General features: G+C 49.6%; 1 long non-coding RNA gene across 1 annotated transcript; it reads left to right on the forward strand.

Moving 5' to 3' along the window:
• The first annotated feature begins 3,711 nt into the window (after positions 1-3,711).
• On the forward strand, positions 3,712-4,534 carry LOC147716774 (uncharacterized). Its single transcript, XR_015295782.1, has 3 exons — positions 3,712-3,830; positions 4,201-4,280; positions 4,450-4,534. It is a non-coding gene; the product is annotated as an uncharacterized LOC147716774 (long non-coding RNA).
• Positions 4,535-9,424: the final 4,890 nt, after the last annotated feature.

A 9,424-nucleotide genomic window follows, 5' to 3' on the forward strand; every position in this document is an offset into this window, starting at 1 on the left:
ACGGGTGGCCTTGTAGGTATAGGTGGAAGTGGCTGCAGGCCCATTTAATAGCGAGAGCCTCCCTCTCGATCTGGGCATATCTGGTCTCAGTCGGAGTTAAAGCCTTACTGGCAAAAGCTAATGCCGTCCACTGGCCGGGTTCATGTTCTTGGGTCAGGACGGCACCGAGGCCCACCGGGCTGGCATCAACGATCACCTCTGTACGTTTCGTGGGGGTCGAAGTAGGAGAGGGTGGCCTTCTCCAGGAGCGCATCCTTGATTCCCTGGAATGCTTAGTCTTCTCTCGAGCTCCACTGCCATGGGGCATCTGTCTTGGTCAGTGCTCGTAGCGACTCACTTTGGGTGGCCAGGCCTGGTAGGAAGCTTCTCACTTCTGTCGGGGACTTAGACTTAGACTTCCTCGGATCAATCTGGAAGAACTGACATTTCTCTTTGTGGAGCTTTGCTCCGTGGGTGCTCAGTCTCTTTAGGACATCCCTCAGGTGCTTGTGGTGCTCTGACGCGGTGGCGGAGTGTATTAGGATGTCATCGCTGACATTTATGACTCCCGGCAGTCCAGAGAGGAGTTCCCGGATGGTGTTCTGGAACACCTCTGCCGCTGATGAGATGCCGAAGTTCAGCCGTTTGTAGCGTCGGATCCCTAGGTGGGTGCTAAAGGTGGTAATAAAACGGCTTTCCTCCGCAAGGGGCAGCTGATGGTATCCGGCATTTAAGTCTATCTTCGAAAACCACTTCGACCCGTTTACATCAGCGACGATGTCATCCATGGTAGGGGTAAGATGCCTCTCCCTTCGGATCGCGGTATTTGGTAGCCGCATATCGATGCACAGGCGGATTTCGCCTAGTTGCTTAGGCTTCTCTACAATGACCGTGGGCGATACCCATGGTGTGGGCCCCGTGACCTTTTCTATGACGCCCAGGCTTTCTAGTTTTTCCAGTTCCTTCTCCACCAGTGGGCGTAGGTGAAACGGTATCCGACGGTGGCGCAAGGCAGTGGGAGTGACCGATCTGTCGATATGCAGCTTGATGGGCTCACATTTAATGCAGCCCAGGTCTTTGAATGGTTCGGGGAATCTTCCCAACAGTTCATCTACTTGATGCGCCCTTATACGATTTGCAAAAGCTATCAGTTTCAAATCTTCTGCTGTGTGACTGCTTATCAGAGTGTCGGCCTCTCGGTTGATGATATGAACCATTGCCATTACCTGTGACTCATCGGCCTGGATTGGTATTGTAATTTTTCCCTTTAGGGGTAGTGGTGTGTCTGCTCCATAGGCAAAAATCCTGGTCTTGGACGGCATTACCTCAGGCCGTGGACGTAGTTTGTTGAACTGTTGCAAGCCCATCACATTGACGGTGGCGCCGGTATCGATTGTGGCCGTGACCTCATTTCCCGCCATCTGCACGATGCATGTGGGCTGTGGTCGTCGTCGTTGTTTAAGCTCTCGTGCGAACGAGACGATATATGCCTCCTCGTCCTCCGAGTCAGAGTCGTCGTACACTGTGCTTAGGTGTTTCTCTGCCCTTGCTGGCGGTGAGTCGTTCAGTGATAGTTGACGGACGGCTTTTGTGGGTGTCCGTGACTTCCTGAATGTCTTTGATGTGTTTCTTTTGCGGCACACCGACGCGAAGTGGTTTGGGATCCCACAGTTTGCGCAGGTCTTTCCTTGGGCCGGGCAGTCCTTGGCCGCGTGGGGCTCATGCCCACAATACCCACACCGTGCTCGGGGTGGATCCCTCCTATATTCCTTTTGCGGTGGTCCATGTGGTTGAGACCGTATTGCATCCGCCCTTTCCACTTTGATGGTCTCTGTCTTGACCTGTGGCTTGTGTAGTGCTTGTTCCATGGCGGTGGCTCTAACGCTTGAGAGTTCGTGGGATCTGGCGAGGATTAAAATGTCTTCCAGCGATATACCTGGTTTGCGCAGAATCGACCCTCTCAGCGCCTTGTCTCGACATCCTTGAATTATCTGCCTCCTTATGGCTTTGGGTTGATCTTCGTCGGTGGAGCTAGCTAGCTCTCTGACGCGGGCATGGAACTGGTCTATTGTCTCACCTTCCCTCTGACGTGCTTGTCCCAATTTGAAGACCTCGAAGTCTACGTTCAGTTGGGGGCCAAAATGGGCGTTCAGAGCAGCGACCGCTGCGTCATAATCATCCGCCGCCCCCGTATTGGGCAGGTGCTTGAACAGTCTGAATATTTCGTCACCAGCGTAGTGTAGCAAAAGCGACCGTTTCACTGCTTTGTCTGTCTCTCTTGTTACTACAAAGTAGTTTTCCAGTCTTTCAAGCCATATCTTCCACTTTGGGGAAGCTGTGGACGGGTCTTCCGCTTCGCTGAACGACGGTAGCACCCCTGTGGCGGCGTGTTGAAATGGGATGTTGATGGTTGGCGCAGGCGCATCTTCGTCCGCCATGGTGATAGTGCGTTTGGGGTGGTGCCTGTGGGTCCCTCCCGACTGTTTTCCCCTCCTGCGCCGGTTCTGTGACGCCACGTGGTAGCTGTGCGGCTCACCTCAGTTTCGTCGCGACGTCTGTAGGCCTCAGTGGCGCCACGTGGTGGCTGTGCCCCGTCCCGGGCATCGTCAGTCCCAGGTGGCGTGCGGACGTTGCGATCTGGTCTGGAGGCTTCCCCACCTCTGTTCACCGGTGGAGGTCCTTCTGATGTGCAGTGGGCACACCCCCAGAGAAGTCCACCACTCACGCTCAATGCGTGAGCCTCTGTAGGGTGTATTCCGCGTCTCACGTGCAATGCGAAAACAATGGCAGGGTGTAGCGCCGGTCCGGGACTCACGTGAGATGCGTGGTAAATGGCAAGGAGTCGCAATATGCGGGCCGGCCTCGCGCACTTCGGCGCCACGTTCTCTCCACCGCTCCAGGGATGATGCCGCAGCTCAGGCGTGGGGGCAAAAACAGGCACGCAGGCTCCAGTGGAGAGGTGTGCCAAACAGTCAACACGCGGTAGGCACCGCGCAACGGAGCAGGACGCTCCGAGGAGGCACAGGTGTACGGGCGAGGGTTGGGCCCCCTCCGCTCGTCGCCAATGTTGTGTTCTGCTATTTCTGAGCCACCTGTGGCCTAGGTGGGCTCGCGCTCTTGCGCGGGGGCAGGACGCGCCTTAGCAGCAATGACCACACCGACACTAGTGTCACTGTCGGAAGTGACGTGCACGAGCGCCCGTCCTTCTTAAATTTGACGCCGCAGGCCACGCCTGGCCTGCGGATGTAGGGGTGCGTGTACGTGCGTAAGCTAGACCGCTACAGTCATTACACGATGTAAACGGCTACCTTCTCCGCAAGAGTGAGAACACTCGGATGTATAAAGAGGTAATGTATGTGGGGATGAAGGAGGTGGTGGACTTCAAGATAGAGCACAAGGAGCAGATGTAAGAGGGCTGGTATCCCCATACATGCGTCTCTTGTGCATAGGAGCTGGATGTGGTTCCAAAACCAGTTCTTCCTCAAAGGTCAGTTTCTTGTTTCGAGGCATTATCTCTGTAGGCAGTTGTGTGAATATTTTGCCCATCTGCAGAAGTATGAACAGCTGCTTTTGTCTTGCATTCAACTGCCCGTCGGTTTATCACCTATTATAAGATGGCAGCCAGTTATCGGACCCGAAGGTAGGAACATCCTGCCATTTCGGGTGTGTCCGTCTTTAATCTTTCTATTTCACTTCTCGGAGGTTTGAATTACGTCCTTGGTTTCTACTGACGCCACTAATTGGGACATTCGATTTCGCAGGAAGTTATTGGCTTTAAATATGGATGGTCACGGGAATCATCTGACTTCACTCTCCCGGTTACCATGCCGGGGATCTCGTATTGGACTAAGGTAAGAAGCAGATTGTTCTGCTCTTCCGGATGACGGGCTGCGCTAGCTTTGGCATTTAGACTTGTTTGGGTTTCTGCTATTGGACATATAGCGCTAGGGGGAATCATTGTGTGATATGACCTACGCTGCCTGTTTCTCCACATGGTCAGGCTATTTGAATTTATAATTTGGGGAACGTTAGCTGAGATCTTCTTGTTTCGTTTAATTTGCGTAAACTATCCAAGCCATGCTCAAGAAGGAGGGGGGCACTCACAGAAGCGGCTGCTTTAAAAATCTATGCACTCAAGTGTATTTTCCATGTTATCTTCTAAAATGCGGCTGCTGTTATACTACATGCACTCGAGTGTATTTTTCATTTATGTTTTAACAGTCGATATTGCCACACAGGAGCCGAAATAAGTGCTTCCCTTGCCCTTTCCATGTTCATCAGTGGACATAATTTATTGCCAGGTGAGCCCCACAGTCGTATTTCAAGGACAGTTTGGGTTATAACTTCTGAGTTGTCTTTTGGATTATTGGTTTATTGCCACATGGAAGGGTTTGCTATACCTACCCAGTGGGGAATTGGACAGTTAAAATAGCGATGTATTGAATCGGAGCTTATGTCCTTATTTTTTAGACAGCTTGTATTATTAAGGAGGAGCTGAACTACACGCACCTTTTCCATTGACCTGTATGTTTCCTGGGATTAAATACTCCACAAGGTGAGAAAGGTTAAAGCACATCTATGATACATTATAGGGTTGGGCTTCACCCTCGAGCTATTTGCTCAAAAAAGATATTTATTTTTATCATTTCGTCAGGGGCTGTTTTTTAAATGCTTCTTCATATATTTTCTGTGCACATTGGAACAATTCTGGGATAAGGTGAGAGTTACCATTTCTGACTGTACCGATGGGTTAAGGGGCTGGGCACTGCTTATTTTTCACTCTCTGGATTCTTTTAAATCCTCAACCTCATATCGCCTATGGCCTACCAGTATATGAATGTGTGGAGTTTCCTTATACATAGGGACAGGAGCTTGCCTCTCCAAGCCATTTGGTAAGCAATTGTACTCCCTGTCCCATATTAACGGTTACCGTTGCAAGGAGGAAACAATGAATTCTTAAATTCTTCTTTTTCGGTATTTTATATGTAATTGGACTGCCCGCCTACCTTGTACAATGGATAGTTAACCGTCCCGGATACTCATTAAGATTTTTCCTAATAGATGCCATTTGCATTTTTTTACAGTTTATTCTGATTCTCTCATAGCAAGTTGGGGTAGGTGGCATTCTCCAGTATTAGGGGTGTCTTTCATAGATTCACATGCTTGAATATTCCCCGTAGTCGAAGTGGGAGTCCCACAGTACATAAATAGCAGTAATATATATGCATGTATACATGAGAAATATCATAAATAAAATATACATACATATAATGCAATAGAAATGTAAACTTGAAAAAAGTACCATAGAACAGAATAGGCCCATTGAAAAGCCCAAGGGAGAATTCACTTTAGTAACATATTAGAGTCATTATGTGTTGGTCCACATTCCAGCCAATCAGGCTGTAGCCTCCTCTAGAACCTTCTCCTCAGAAGCCCAAGTCCTCAGATTTTCTACCGCACGTCGTGTGAAGGGAGTCTCCCTGAGCTCTCCTCAGTTTTTTCACCAGTTCTAGCGGTTTTCTCTTCAGAAATGTCTTCTACTAAGAAAACCTTGTTCAAAGCTTGTCCATCCTGTGGTAAATTGCGCCTTTTTCATGAGGACCCTCACAGTAAGTGTATTTACTGTCTTTACCCGGATCATATTGCCTCTACCTGCAAGTTCTGTCGCACTTTTCCCCCTAAAACATTGAGGGATAGAGAGGCCGGTCTCCTTCTGTGGCTACAGAAGTTGAAAACATCTGAGAATGTGGTTTCTGATGCTGAGAGTATGTCATCTGGATTTTCAAAATCCTCTCAGAAGCGTGGGTCTGAGACTGAAGTACCCTCTCCTTTTCTTAAAAAGAGTAAAATGTTGGGTTCTTTCAAGGATGTCTCCCCACAAGACTTGCTTCAGGGCGCGCCTACGGGACCTGGCTCTCTGGCGTCTAGACCCAAGACTATGCCCTCCTCTTCAAAAACGGGCACTGGCTCGTCGACGCGTCCGTCGACGTCTTCAGCGACTACAAAGTCAGTTTTGGCGGTTTCAACGTCGACGACCACTTCTTCCCTGTCAACCAGCTCTGCAACGACGACGACCATCTGGTCGGCGAGCAGCCAAGAGGTGAGACCCATCTCGTCTATTATTAAGATCTCGTCGACGATCAAACCGTCGACGAAGAAATCATCGTCGACGCGCCTTCCGTCGACGGTTCTTCCGTCGACGAAGAACAAGCCATCGTTGTCGACGCCAGCTCCGACGACCGGATCTTCCTCGTCGACGACTGCCTCGTCGACGGTAACATCTTCGTCGACGGTGACCACCCCGTCGACGACTGGTCCGTCGACGGCTACTTTCTCATCGCCGAAAACATCTTCGTCGACGGCGAAGAATGCAACCTCGTCGACGACCAAAAAATCTTCGTCGACCAAGAGTAAGCTGCCAATTCATACGCCTGTTTCTGCGGCGACGACGCAAGAACAACCGGGTGGTGCTAAGACTTTGGAAATCTCGACGGGCTCGTTGACGACGCACCAACCCCTACAGACTACTGCCACCTTCAAAGTGGTTACTGCCTCGTCTCTCAAGACTGTACCACTCATTCAGTTAAGTCCAGTAAGGAGTGGATCTCAGCCTCCGGAGAAATTGTTTCAGTCTGGAGAAGAGGAATCCGGAAATGATTCTGAAATGGATCAAACTTATGAGCCAGCATCCAGTCCTTCTGAATTACACATTAAGTGTCAAGAGTACAGTGACGAGGATGAGGATGTGGATAATAACGTCGCAGATGGGAATGTACTTTTTCCAATCGATACGGCACAACCAACTACTTACGAACAGGTTACGCAAATTCCTCTGTCATTGGTGCAAAACCTGCAACATATGCTGGACGACTACAATCGTAGGTTTCCACCGTCGTTGCCTCCTTCTCCGGCACCTCAAGTGCACGGTCTCAGTCTCCAGCGCCACGACCTCAGTCTCCAGTTCCTCAACCTCCGTCTCCAGCACCTCGGCCTCAAGCTCTGGCGCCTGTCGCACCTACGTCTCCTTCGGGTGCTTGCCCTGATACTGATAATGAGAACCAAACTCCTCATAACACTGGGGATAACGACACTGATGATGACATGCATTATTGGGACAATTATAGGGCACAGACACCTTCTACTCCACCGGCATCACCAAGAGCTTCGCTGCCAGTGGATATCGCGAGTTTCCATAACCTTATGGTTCGTGCTGCGAAAAGGTTCCACTTAACAATCGAGGCGCAACAAACTGAATGCTTTTTGTATGATTTTAAGGACTTACCTCAACGGCAAACGCATACCATTCCTATCATAGACCACATATGGGAAGAAGGTCTAAAGTTGATGGAACGTCCTAATTCCATACCAGCTGTTCTGCCCAGATTGGACAAAAAATATAAAGCGCCACCTACTTCTCCGGCCTGTTTGGTTTCACAACCTAAGGCAGATTCTGTTATCACTCAGGCGGCACAAAAAAGATCTCGAAATCCGGCCATACCTCTGACATCTCCGCCTGATCAGGATGGCCGTAAATTAGACTCAATTGGCAAAAAATTTACCACTATGGCAGCGACGACTGTGAGAGCATCCAACGCCTTAGCTATTCTAGGTCGCTACGACCGTCAAATGTGGTCTGAGATCGCTGGTCTGATCACTCAAATGCCCGACTCCATCCGGGATGAAGCGCAGGCCATCATTCTCGAAGGAGAAAAGATTTCAGCAGAAATAATCGACTGTGCCGTCGATATATCCTCCACTGGTTTCCGGCAACTAGCGGGTGCTGCAGTCTTGCGCCGTCAAGGCTGGCTAAAATCAACCACCTTCCGTCCGGAGGTCCAGTCCAGAGTTTTAGATTTACCTTACGACGGTGAATCTTTATTAGGTAAGCATGTTGATGATGCTTTGGAACTTATAACAGATACAGCAAAGTCCTTGACAACTCTACAATATCGGAAAAGGCCATTTCGTGGGGCACGCGGTAGAGGAGGAGGAACCTCTACTTTTCGTGGAACAGGCCAATATCGAGCATACAACTACAATGATAACAGACAGAGGGGCTCCTATCAGTCCCAAGGTCGTTCATCCACCTCCAGACCTTACCAGCGTAAGTCCAATTACAGAGGTGGTGCGAACACCAACAAAAACAGTGACAAATCCGAACTTTATCCTCTGACGACTGTGCATCTTGGAGGTCGAATCTCAAAGTTCTTCTGCAATTGGTCGCACATTACCAACGACCAATGGGTCTTGGACGTTGTTTTAGAAGGAATACCGTGGAATTCACGAAATTCCCCGCACTCGTCCACCTTCGGGTCCACCTTCTCCCCATTTCAAGGAACTGTTGGCCCAGGTGCAGCTTATGATCAGGAAAGGAGCCATAGAATTGGTACCGCAAGGTCAACGTGGCAGGGGGTTTTACTCCCGTTTCTTTCTAGTAAGGAAAAAATCAGGAGAGTGGCACCCCATCTTAGATTTGAGAGCTCTAAACAAGTTCATCGCATCAAAGTCTTTTCAGATGCTAACCCTACTTCAAATCTTGAATTTCCTCATTCCAGGAGAGCACTTTTCAACGATAGACCTTCAAGATGCATATTTCCATGTACCTATTCATCCCAGGCACAGGAAATATCTCCGTTTTACAGTCGGCCAATTTCATTATCAATTCAAGGTCCTGCCATTCGGCCTTCGATCAGCACCGAGGGTATTTACCAAGATTCTAGCCCTGGTGGCTGCCTACCTGCGTTTACAGGGCATCCAGTTCTATCCGTATCTGGACGACTGCCTGATAAAGGCCAGGACTTTTCAATTAACGGAACAGCACACTCAAGTCTGCATATCCCTGTTCGAAACGTTGGGTTTCTCCATCAATTGCCTAAAGTCACACTTTCAACCATCTCAACAGCGAGATTTTCTAGGAGCCTCGCTCGATTCTCGGCTGGGGCAAGTGTTCGTTTCACAGGAGAGACAAGATCGTATGATACAGAAAGTACAGTTCCTGCAGTCAAGACAGTACGTTTCTGTCCGGATGTACAAATCATTCCTCGGCATGGCTTCTTCGTGCATTCCGCTAATTCCCAACTGCAGATTGCACATGAGAGTCCTACAAGAGGAACTAGACAAGCAGTGGAAGCAGGTATCGGGGTCGTTCGAAGACAAGATCCATCTAACGCCACGCATTCAAAAAGCTTTGGAGTGGTGGGCTCATCCTCCAAACATAGCGACAGGTCGTTCATTCAAAGACGAACCACCAACACTTACACTGACAACAGACGCTTCCCTAGAAGGTTAGGGGTCATCTCTCGACGGGATGTCTGTGAAGGGAAAATGGACGGCGTCTCAGCGCACTTGGCACATAAATCGCTTGAACTACTGCCAATTTTCTTGGCCTTGAAGTCCTTTCAGAGAGTAGTGCAGGGACAAGCATTGCTGGTGAGGACGGACAACA

This window comes from Lissotriton vulgaris, chromosome 5 (genome assembly GCF_964263255.1).
Source record: "Lissotriton vulgaris chromosome 5, aLisVul1.2, whole genome shotgun sequence".
NCBI lineage: Eukaryota > Metazoa > Chordata > Amphibia > Caudata > Salamandridae > Lissotriton > Lissotriton vulgaris.